At 50.0% G+C, this 12962-nt stretch overlaps 1 protein-coding gene across 3 annotated transcripts in view; it reads left to right on the plus strand.

Annotated features, from left to right (window-relative positions):
- LOC138503099 (protein argonaute-1) overlaps nucleotides 1-12962 on the plus strand; it is a 582484-nt gene that overhangs the window by 541739 nt on the left and 27783 nt on the right. The window lies entirely within an intron of this gene.

Raw genomic sequence — 12962 nt, forward strand, 5'->3', positions numbered from 1 at the left:
GGGTGGCACCTGAGGTTGTCAATCAGTTTGCAGGGGTAGCATGTTCCACCCCAGGCCACTCCCTCGACACGCCACTGCCTGTAAAGAAAACATTTTGGGCGATGTGGAATTAAGTGAAGATACAGGAAATGCTGTAACACAGTTAAAAACTAGAATCCAGAGTATATTCTACGACAGGCATTATTTACTATTATACTCCCGTCCTAGAATATTTGGGGAAAGTGCCTGAATTTCTTGGGAGTGCAAATTTGGGGGAAAGTCGCCCGCTGGTGACCTTTTCTCAAATTACTTTATCACCGGATAACGTTTCAACTATTCATTTTGTGGAATGTATATTTTTTCATTCAGTTTGTGTAATAGCCTGTTGTTGTAACAGAATTCCTATTTTTGGGGAGTCTAGAACCACTTTTTACAGCTCCTCAACTTTTCGCTTTTCGAGTCCCCTTTCCCCGTAATTTTCCTGAATCATGGACTTCATTTTGGTGGCCAGGAGAACGTCTCCTGAAGTCCCTCTACCATTGAGACACGTTTTACCTTATTTAAGGTTCATGCTATTGGGTTGCCCCCAAAGGCGCTCAGTCCCATGGATACTTCTCAATTACTGCATTTTTGCTGTTGGGGGATTTTATCACCCCACCTTGGTTTTAGGCAATATGTTGGTGGCAGCTATGCTTTACTTTTGGCTTCATCAGAAGTGCAAGCCATTTACTGCATTGGTAACGCAATGTGCCTTTTGGTACCAGCACATTTTTTATGAAATCTTGCTCTCTGACATTTTGTAGTTTATGGCAACCATGAGGTAGCCTTCAAAAGGCCATTCTGACCATGTGAGCTCCTGTTGAAGTTGATTTTCTGCGAGGCCACCCAATTACATTGAACAGGGAAAAGAGACTGATGTCTAGTCAAACTATCAAGGAAGGGCAGTATGCAGCAAGGCCTAGATTCAGAGGGTGTTGGGGTGATCTAGGACTTGTAAGGGGTCAAGAGTAAGACTCTGACATAGTGGCATGTTAAGTTTTTGGTTATAAACCTTTATTGTCAAAATGATAAAAGGGTTGGGGGAAATCCTGTCTATCTCTAACTCTATCAAGGGTTTCCCGGCCTCGACAAAAATAAGGAACGTCTTTGTCAGGATGTTAAACAAAGTATCTTCAGTCCTGTGTCCAATATCCTAAACTTGTACTCTAAACTAAATGCAAGGTGAAAATAGGGATTTCTCTGATCTGTAGACTTAGTTTGCTCTTGCGGTTTGAAACAAAATGTTCTAAGGTGCAGAAAAGATAAGAAATATAGTTTGACTAGGAAAAGTTGCGTCCCTTCCACTACATTTTGTTCAGTGGTTTTAATAATATATTATTAAATGTCCAAGTTGTTCAAGGAGGGGTAAACTCTTCCCTTGAGCCTCCTCAAAAGTATAGAATTCTCTTGAATCAAACCACAGTTCTCTTGCATCACAGCATAGTTCTCTTGAATCCTTAAAGGGGTATGAGTCTTCCGTTTTCTGTTACACAGTTTTTCAAATCCTCTTTCCTTTCCATGGTATGCTCTCCTGCCAGGTTATCGTTCCTCAAAAGGGGTATGTACCTGCCCTTTTTATCATTTGTTACTACCCCTGGTCTACTCGCTTGCCAAGGTATCGTCACTTTCTTGTTTGCGTGCGAGTCCCAGACTCCCTGCTTGCCTGATTCACTAACCTACCAGGGCTTCTCTGCTCTCTATTCAGTTCCTCTATTATCCATCTTAAAACACTTTTCCAATACTGGATCAGCAACCCTGCCTTTATTCAAGCTCTTGTTCTCAACAATGTTTGTGTTGGCAGTAGTTCCACTGCCTTTGCTTGGGCTCTTTCTCTCAACAGTGTTTGTACTTGGAGTAGTTCCCCTGTCTTTATTTAGGCTCTTCTCCCAAATAATTTTTGTATCAGTAATAATTCTACTGCCTTTGTATAGTCTCTGTCCCTCAGTAATGTTTGTAATACTTGCACCGTCTTTACTTAGGCTCTTTATTTCAACAATGTTCATATTAGTAATAAGAGCACTGCCTTTACTTAGGTTCTTTCCCTCCACAATGTTTGTACCGGTAATAATGGTTTGCCTTTATTTGGGCTCTTTCATCAATGTCCGTAGCAGTATTAATTTCACTGTCTTTACTTGAACTCTTGCATAGTCCGCGGTGCACAGCATTCACCCAGAAGCACCCCTGTAACCCACACACTCTCCCTGGGCTTATGATATGATATGAAATGGCATTTATAACACGCCTGTACACAAGTGTTTCTAGGCGTGAGCTTACTGCCTCTATGCAGCAGCATCATTGTTCCTTGTGTTTTACCAGCATCTGCGCTCCCGGTCCATTGGCGGACTGTGCGGCTTGTAAATTGTAGGTTTCCTGCTTCCTCCGTGTTCTGCCTGAAACAGAAAAGCAGTGAACTTCTCACGACCTGGCTCCTCTGCACACTGTGTCGGTTGACTTCTGCACTGGGCTCTGCAGTCTGTTCACCTTTGGCGTCCTTCACAGTGTCAGCATCTGTTAAGTGTCTCTCTAGACTCTGGCTCTCACGTTCTTCCTAATTTGGTTCACCTGTGTCCTTTTTAAATGTCCTGCTCTTTCTCTGCAGATTCCAATGACTAGAACGCGGTGCTGGCTTAGTGTGTCTAGTCATCTTTATTACTCCATCCCTCTTCCACGTACCAAAAAAGGATTGGGGGTGGGCGAGAAGGTAAAATAGTTTAGACGGGATTGGGTCCTCCGACGTATTCCATATCTATGACAGTAATCACCACAGCTGTGATGCTTCGGAAAATCTTTGGCGTCTGCGTCCTGCTTCGATGACGTCGACACACCACCCTCGAGGACCTCCTCTGACGGCCAACGTCGCTGGATGTTATAAGTAGGACGCACAACGCCCGTAGCCTCAGTTTCGTTTTTTCCGCGAACGTGTTCGCTTCATGAATCTCGGTACGCCTCGACTCTTTGGAGTTTCTGTTGTTCATCTCGGTTCTTCAAACCTGTTCGTTTGTGAAGTTATTCTTCGTGAAGATGTCTACCTCGTCTTCCACACCGCGTCCGGGCTTTAAGAAGTGCGGGGACTGTGGGTCCAAGATGTCGGTCACAGACTCGCACAACGCCTGCCTCTGGTGCCTCGGGGAGGCCCATGACACGGATGACTGTGTCGACTGCTAGTCGCTCACGTCAAAAGCCTTGCGGGAGCGCAAGAAGTTGTAATAGGTAGGTAAGGTGTCCAAGCCCCGGAAGTCGAGGTCTGCGGGGCTTTCAATGGACGACTCGAGGGGCGACTCTGCGCGTCGTCATCGGAAGTCCAGTGGGTCTCGGTCCCGGAGTCGGTCTCGCCCCTCCTCTGCCTCTTCGAGGCACTCCCGGAAGCGCGGTCATCGGTCGCCTTCCCCGTCCTCATCCGAGGACTCTGCCCATCGGCAGGTCGCTTACCCCACCAAGCATGCGACACCGGAGGAATGGGCTTCCTTCGGGAAGAAAATGTTGGCGATTCTCGAATCGCCTCCGAGTGGGGTCGGTCGTGATCAGCCGAGAGACGCCGCTCGCACGCCTTCGGGCTCGGGTGGTCGTCACGATTCGCGGGAAAGATCCCGCTCGGACAAGGGGAATCGTTCTCGGCATGCCTGGTCCAGGTCCCGGTCCTCGATGCGCTCGAGACGCCTGTGGCGCTGAGGTCGTCCACGGACTCTCTCGTGGCTCCGCCTCCGAGGAAGTCGTCGACGGCGTCAGCGCCCAGGATGTCGAGGGACACGCTCGGGGCTCCTCCATCGAGGCTTGTGTCGATGCCGCGTCTGTCGTCGACGCCGATGCCGATTCACTCGACGCCTTTCGGGGCTGTGTCGACGGGGGTGTACCGCGTGGCTCAGGGGAACCACCTAGGAAGGCTCTGGCCAAGGTCAAGCATGGCTTTGGTTCCAGTTCTGTGCCTTCCTACCGCCATCTAGAAATCATTTCAGAGGTGGATGAGGGCTCTGATGATGGCATGGTGCCTGACACGGTTCTCTCGGGCCATAGCCAGTTTGAGGAGCTGAGGCAGTCCCTGCATGATGCTAGTGGGCTTGACACCTTTCTGGAGGTGGAGTTTTGTAGGCCTGAGCCTGGCACTCATGCCGATTCTTCATACTGGCGACTTATGTCACGGGTCTCCGAGTACTTAGGATGGTCTGCTCCCCCAGGGGAGTTTGTTCAGGATGACCTTACGGATATCCTCGACATTGGTCCACCAACTGACCCGGTACTGCCATTCCATATGGCTCTGCAAAGAAGGGTGGCAGCGGCTTGGACTGCTCCGGAGAGTCTCCCGGCGGTGAGCAAGTCTTTGGCGCAAAAATACCGCCCAGCCAGTAGTGACCCCTGCTACTTGTCCAAGCACCCTACTCCGGAGAGTTTGGTGGTGTAGGTGGCTACGGCCCCGGCAAAGCAGGCGTCGTACCCTACCTTCCCTCCTGATAGGGACGACAAGCGTTTTGACGGCTGGGCGAAGAAAGTGTTTTCTGCAGGGGGTATGGCGCTTCAGGCAGCCAACTCCATTTTTTGCCTTGTCTCGTTTCACGCACACTCTGTGGAACTGTGTTTCGTAGGCAGCTGAACATATTCCCAAAGGGGATGAACGGGATGGTTTCCTTGCCATGGTTCAGGATGGCAAGGATGCTATGTGTGAGGCCGTTCAGTCGGGTTTTGACATGGCAGATTGCGTCAGCCGATCCATGGCGGCGAGCACCGTGATACGCAGGTTTGCGTGGTTGCGGAAGTCGGGGTTTGCTCCTGATGTGCAGGCCCGGCTCCTCAACATGCCCTTTGATGGGGAACATCTTTTTGGCAGCAAGACTGACGAGAGCCTTGAGGGGTTGCAGACCTCCAAAGCTGCAGCAAAGTCGTTGGGCGCTGCAGTTCGACAACCTCCGCCTTTTCGTCCTAGGGGACAGCAATGGAAGGGAGGTTCCTTTCGTTATTACTCCTCCTTTGGTAAAGCGAGAGGAGCGCCAGTCAAAGGGGCCACCGTAGGAGTGCCAGAGGTGGAAAACAAGGTACTCGAGGTGCCAAGGCCGCTCGGGCTGTTGCCTCTTTGCCCTCAGGCAACGCTGCAGCCGCTTCAGCTCAGTCATGAGGCCATGTCCCTTGGATCGCCGGTTGGGGGAAGGCTGGCGCAGCATCTTGCAGAGTGGCGTGCCATTACTTCAGATGTGTGGGTTCTGGAGATCATAACCCACGGCTGCTGTCTTCCTTTCCGGCATAGGCCTCAAGACAATCCACCGGGGAATCTCTCTTTGAAGAGTCCGGATCCGCTCCTTGCGCAGGAAATTCAATCCCTGCTGGAGAAAGGCGCCATAGAACTGATGCCTGTAGCGGAGAAGAACAAGGGATGGTATTCCCCTTATTTTTTGATTTCCAAGAAAGACGGGGGATTGAGACCCATCATGGACTTGCACGGTTTGAACAAACTCCTGAGGAAGGACAAGTTCAAGATGGTTACTCTTTCTCAAGTCATCCAGGCCCTTCAACTTCAGGACTGGTTGGTGTCTCTCGACCTCAAGGACGCTTATTTTCATGTGCCGATCCATCCGTAGCACAAAAGTACCTGAGGTTTGCGGTTGGCGACTCGCACTTTTAGTTTCAGGTTCTGCCGTTCGGATTGACCTCCGCCCCGAGGGTCTTTACCAAGCTCATGGTAGTGGTGGCAGCGCACCTCAGGAAAGGAGGGATTCGCATCTACCCCTACCTGTACGATTGGTTGATCAGGGCGCGCTCTCCCGAGCAAGTCCTGGATCATCTGCCTAGGCAGCAACACCTTACCATGCGATCACTTTAGCTTTTCTTACAGGTATTGAGGCCCCATCTAAGTTCTCATTCCTTATTTTTTATTTTTTACATCACACAGAGATTTCCAAACCGGAGGCCCAGACGAAGGCGTTCTATTCTCCAGCCGAAACGCCCCAAGGCCTAGCACTTCATGTGCCCCTTTTTTTACCTTTACAACTTGATAGGGGGCCCCTCCCCCTGGTGTAGACCGATGGTTTTGGTACTCTGCTTTTGCAATTTAATTGTTACCCTGATTTGATTGTTTCGTCCCCTCTTATATAGCTGGGCTACTTGAACACCTGGCCGTGTCAGTGGACTAACAAATCGGGCTTACTCCCCCTTGATTTTCCCCATATTTTCCCCTGGTCTTTGTGCATTCTTCACAAGCATCGTTTTGGATACACCAATTTGGTTTTACTCTGACTGAAGTTTCCCTGATTTATGGAACTGTACTCGTTGGACATCCAACTTTAAACAGAGTTACAAGCTAGCCTTTGTTAGCACATGGGAACCAAATAATTGGCCAGCATATTTATAAGCATTGTGTCACATAACTAAACAACTTGCTGTTAAAACTGAGAATACCCTGTTTTTTTCCGTTTACTGTGCACAAATATGTTTTCTTACACCACTAGATGATACTAACCCACTCACTGTGTGAATATTGAACAGCGAGAGTATCCATTGTGAAATTGCCTTTTCAACTAGTGGACTTTACTTATTTCTATTTATTCTCCTTTTTTTATTTATGTATTTTTTTCTTCTTTTTCTGTTGAGTAACTAGCCAGCAATGGCTCATTATTTCTGGTTAATATCAAAAATCAATAAATTGAATTGAATGAAAATTAATAATGAGGGATGTGTACCTTCTTCTATCACGTTTGTTGACCTAATAATGCATGTAAAGGATATTTGGCTTACTATTTGAAGCACTACCCTCCAGTTTTCATATAGAATTATATGGACACTCCGACATTAGGAGAGTGTCTTTAAATTCATCTGTGGTTGGAGCCCTTTTTTGTTCTCTAGTGTACTATAGCCTTTTTTTCTGTCCACAGTAGCGGCTATCCCTTTCGTTAAAAGGTATCAAGTTACAGTCTTACTGTAATAGGTATCCATAATCAATTTTTAGACAACCTTTGCTAACCTTTGCTAACGTGGTCTATTGACCCAACACTTTGAGACAATATTTGTTTTGATAAGTTCTAATTTCCTAGAGCTGCGCGTGGGTCACCCTGCGGGAGCCGCGGAGGTTCCTCGCTGACGGGGACCTGCTCTACCCATCTCTACCACTTGTGTCACCCTTCGGCTGCGGGGCCTTTCCCCCGCCCGTTCACTTCAATCATGGACCATACACTGAGTTTTTCGGAAGACCAGATCAGCAATATTATACTAGGTGCCTCCATGTTTAATATGCAAGGAGCCAATGAATTAATTGCAACTACTTCCTCAGGTGAGGAACTATTGAAACTGAAGAAAAAATGCTTTCGTACTGAAGTGCATGGGCATTTTTTATGCAAGTACCTAAGAGCAAGCCTGGTACCGTTGGGTTTACTGGTCAGGAAAGAACTGGCTTTATTTCTGGATGATCCTGAATACATGCTAGATTTTAGTAAAATATCTACTAAATGCAGTAGGGACTTGATGGCCCTTACTATCACCACCGCCAGGAGAATCCATACAAAAATACAGGGCGAATTGAAAAAGGAGGAAGAGAAATTCTTGACCAACACGAGCCTGGATAATGCCAGAGAGAAATTAAAAGAGATTAACACCACTATGGACCAGTTTATGTCGGAAACACAAACACTAGAAAAAAGACATAAAAAATTGGCCAAGGATATAAAAAACTTTACGTTGGAAACTATATACCCATACCTGAGTCCAGAATACAAAGAAAACAAAGAGAAAGAAAGGATGCAAAATCAGACGGCAGCTGCTAAGCAGAAAAGAAAGTGGGTCTCATTCAGTGATACATCTAGCTCAGGCTCAGGCTCTAGTCAGGGAGATCCCAACAATGCCTATGGCCCACAAATGCCCAACAGGAACATGCCCTTCCCTCCATTTTCTCGACCACTGCCTTTTTTAGGCCAAGGGGGGGCCCCAAGGACCTTACTGGGGCCCCCAACCCATGCCCTTGTTCCAGTACCCACCCTGGAGACCCAACAGGGGGCGACGGCGCAACCGATGTTAGGTCCAAACTCCACAGAGGAGATACCAGTGTTTAATCTATCAGACACAACCCTCACTAAAATGGAACTCCGTCCTTTCCAAAGGACTATCCTATGTTCCTACTAATCCAACTGATTGGTCTGTACTGGATAAGGAACACCAAGGTTTCTTCACAACCATACCTCTTAAGATACATTTTCAGGACTCTGAGTATGATGACCAACCAGAAGATACTGGTTTACACCCTAAGTCTTCATTCACTCCGAGTGACAGTGACATTCCGGATTCAGTAATTACGTTCGAAAAATGCATTCGCAAGGAAATGGGCAAACTACAGAATGATCTCAAGCCAATACGCCATAATCTGTCCAACGCAGAACGTAGGGCACTCAAAGAACTTGAAAACAATACTAAGATCATTATAAAGAGCGCAGAGAAAGGAGGAGGCATTGTTATTCAAAGCACCAGCCAATACAAACTGATGGGGCCTCATTACACGGAAGGCGGTATTGATTTAACGTTACCGGTAATGTTAAATCCCTATGTGGATCACAACCCCGCACACCGCTATTAGTGGCACCGCTAATTACGGTGCCACTAATAGCGGGCACGCCGCGTGCGCGCGACCCTCCATTCCGTTAATTATGCCATGCCGCTATTAGCACAGCATCACAAGGCCAGTGCACATGCAAATAGCGGCATGGTAAATCCCCCCAAACCCCATACCGCCATGGTGCAAATACCGGCATCGCGGACCACCCGTTAAGGGAAATGGGCAGTGTACCCACCTGCCACAGGTGGACCAATGCAGCACAGGTGAAGGCAATGGAGACTGTGGCAGCTCAAAAGGAGCACACCACACCCCTTCCCACACCCCTCCCCACACCAAGATGGTTCCGATACTGGCAGCATTACATGGCCTGGAGGACCTCATTGCAGCGCAGCTGCCACAACAACAGGCAGCACAAAGGAGACGCAGGAGGAGGAGGAGGAGGAGGAAGAGGAGGAGGAGGAGGAGGGGGGCAAGACAGGCACAGCAGGCACCACAACGGCACCTAATCATACCACAGAGGCACCCACCAGTACCCAGGACCAGAGCCAGTCCATTCAACCTGAGCCCTGAGCAGATACACACCCTGTACCATCTGGACAGGGCTCCCATCACCAGCATCGTGGACATGATCCACGACGACATTGCGAGCCTCATAGACATCAGAACTGCCATCCCCCCGCTACTGAAGGTGGTGAGTGTGCTCCACTTCCTGGCCACAGGCACCCATCAGCATACAGTGGGACAGATGCATGGCATCTCACAACCAGTATCCTCACGCACGCTGAACCAGGTACTCGATGCACTCCTGAAGCATGCACCTGAACACATATCCATGCCACAGACTGGCCAGGAGATTGCAAACACAAAAGTTGGCTTCTATTCACTGGCAGGCATTCCAAGTTGCATCGTGGCCATCGACTGTACCCATGCGGAATTGGTGGTCCCACATCACAATGAAGCAGTGTACCGAAACAGGAAGCAATTCCACTCTATCAATGCCCAAATGGTATGTGACGCCAGCAAGATAATCACACATTGCTGTGCCAGATTCCCAGGATCAACACATGATTCCATGGTTCTGCGGGACTCAAGTATGCCACGCTACATGGAGCCCCACACCGGACAACGTACGTGGCTACTTTGTGAGTAGCAGGGCAAGCACATGGCAGCGTGATTTTTGGGGGGAGAGATACATACTCCAACTGGGTGTGAATGGGGGGGGGGGGAAGATACATACTCCAACTGGGTGTGAATGGGGGGGGGTAGATACATACTCCAACTGGGTGTTGACTGGCGTCCGTAGGGAAAATGGACATACAGATGTACGCCAATGTCCTTCAGGGAAGGCCACGATGTACCTGAGAAGCATCCACATGCAATTTGATGGTGCACGACTATGAGAACAATGCAGGCCGCAAAATATTACACATCCATCGCCATTGCACATCATGCCACGCCACATATTACACACATCATCAACATGGCGTCAAGATGGTAATACAGAATCAGCGCATCACAGCATCAACCCAGCAATGTACCCTTGAATGCATGCAAAGGGAACACCCCTAGACATGGCACTGAACCACACACCTATAGCACCACGGAAGTGATGCTTCACAGCATGGCAACATTGGTGTCAGAATGTCAGTACACAAGCAGTGTGCTAAAAAATGTGCCTGGCCCAGGGACACCTGAGACCGGGCCACACCCAGGACATGTGAAAACTACTGTTGTAGGCATTATTGTGCCATTTCAACTTGCAGGGTCGGCCACACACTTGCACGTTGCTGTCACACAGACCATCTGCATGTATGCGCTCATATCAGCACTTGCATCACAATGCTATGTCAATTTGTGTGATGTGAACAGGCCGCCCTTGAGGTGAACAGTAACAGGACCCCATTCATCCCCCCATACAGGTGATGCGGCCTATCCCCTGAAAACCTGGCTCCTCACACCTGTACGGAGACCACAGAACAGGCACGAGGAGGTAATCAATAATGCACATACCCGTACCCGCATCGTGACTGAGCAGACCTTTGGACTCTTGAAGTCACGTTCAATGTGCATTACTAGGTCTGGTGCTGCTCTCCTGTATGGACATGAGAAGGTGGGCAAGATCACCATGGCATGTGTCATGCTGCACAATATGTGTGACAGACGGAATAGCCCACTGCCCCCTGACGTTGGGATAGAAGCACATGATGAGGATGATGGTGTTGATGTGGACGGAGGTGAAGGGGATGCAGGCGTTGCAAGAGGGGATGGCCAGGAGGCACGTGCTGTGAGACAGCATCTGATCAGGCAATCAATCTGCGGAAAATGTTTTCGTACTGTCACATGGATATGGGGAGGAATGCACTGGTGTATGTCTCAGAGCACGCAATGGACCCTGTCGCCAATGAAGTACACACACACACAATGAAGATGTCCAAGGCTGTGTTTTCATCAGAAACCAGTGTATTGACTAACATAAAGGTGAAGAAGTGCAAGCCCCACAACATCCCACCACCCTTCCCCCCCCAACAGACCCATAACACCCTTCCCACCCCCCCCACAACAGACCCATGACACCCTTCCCACCACCCCCCACAACAGACCCATAACACCCTTCCCACCACCCCCCACAACAGACCCTCATGTCTCTGCCATTTCTGCCATGGCCAATGCACACCAGGGTATCCCCATTAACCCCCTAATTGCAATTTTCCTTGGAAGGGTCTTGAGGGTTGCCAGACGTGCGCCTGGTGGTTCGCATCGAGCGCCAGAGGGGGCTTGTTTGCGTCGACCCGGAAGTCGAGGATGGGGCAGACTGGCCTTGTGGGTGAAAGTGGCGGTCCATTGTGTCTGCCATGCGGACAAGCACCTCCCTAAGACTTGCAATTTCATTGCATATCCTGTCCGTGTTGGCGTCCATGCGCTCAGTGGAGTGCCTCGCCGTCTGGACTATCTTCTCGGTGAGATTGGCAGCCTCAGCGACATGCTGGCCAACCAGCACGGTCAGCTCCTGTTGGCGCTGCAGGATGGCGGTGAATTGGTGATCAGTGCCGGGTGACCGTGCATTGGATGCCGTGCCCTCAGATGGCTCCAATGCAACAGGTGATGGTAGCATGGGTGACATTATTGCAGGGTTGGTGTCCTCGTAAGTCCCATCAGAACCAGGGGTCTGGGATGCCACGGGCTCTGGGCTTCCTGGGGGGGTGCATCTCCATGTGCTGGAGTAGGGTGTCCTCTGGATCGGACTGGGGGCCAGTGGCGGCTGCCTCACCAGCAGAGCTTGCCGCAGCTGATGGTGGGCCCTGGGTGTCTGGCATTGTTGACAGTGTGTTTGCCTCCGGTGGTGGGGCCACAGTTGGTGGTGCAGCTACTGCTGCCCTGGCAGTGGCACTGTGACGTAGGCTGCCACTCTTCAGGTGTGGCCTTCCACCCTTGCCCCTGGATGTTGCAGGGGTTTCCTCCGGCTCCTGTGCCCTTGGCCTCTTTGAAGTAGGTGGTGCCTTTGATGCATCAACAGCATCCTCCCCATCTGTATGTGAGCCTGTCGGGGACGAGAAGGGGGATGGCATTGGTTGCGTTTCAATATACTCAATGTAAATTACAGGAATGATGCAGTTGTGGACATTGGGATTTAGCAGTTGTGGATGCAGGTGATGTGCCAGTTCAGTGCCTCATCCATGCATGGTTGAGTTTGGGACTTGTCTCTGGTGATGTGTGCATGTGTGTGTGTTTGGGTCTGACACTGACATGGTGATGGATGGGTGCATGTGTGGATGTGTGTCCATGCATGAGTGGGGTCTGGGCTGACATATGGGGGTGACTGTGCATTCACACCGCATCCTGTCATGTACACTCACCTGCATCGGAAGTGGTAGCCACGCCGACCTCCATGCTGCCCACTCCCTCGATGCTCTTGGTGGCAATCATGTTGGCGCATGTCTCCTCCCATTCCTTCAGGCGTATTGGGGAGCCATCTCCGCCAGCAGTGGCAATGCGGTGGTTCTCCGCCAGGATGCCCCTCACCCGCAGCCTGAGGTCGTCCCACCTCTTCCTGCATTCGCGCACAGTGCGCGTGCTGGTGCCCACGGCACTGACTTTGACTGCCACCTCCTCCCAGATGGCTTTCTTCTTGAGCAAGGTGGCGCGGCGCATATCATTTGCAAAGACTACCTCAGCATGCTCTGCAAGGGTCTGTGTCAACATGACCAGTTCCTCGTTGGTATACTTTTCCTTCCGCTGCCTGTCACAGGTTTTCTTCAGGGCCTTGGGCATGATGCAGGTGTCACGGTTGATTTCACACAGCTCACTACTCCAATATGGTCCAGGGGGCAGAGGATGGCAATGGATTGTGTTTTTAAAGATGGCCGCCGTGCTCTTTCCCGTTCCGGTGCGATGACGCTATTTCCGCTTCCGCTCTTTAACGGTC

Source organism: Ambystoma mexicanum, chromosome 11 (assembly GCF_040938575.1).
Source record: "Ambystoma mexicanum isolate Mex_15411 chromosome 11, UKY_AmexF1_1, whole genome shotgun sequence".
Taxonomy (NCBI): domain Eukaryota; kingdom Metazoa; phylum Chordata; class Amphibia; order Caudata; family Ambystomatidae; genus Ambystoma; species Ambystoma mexicanum.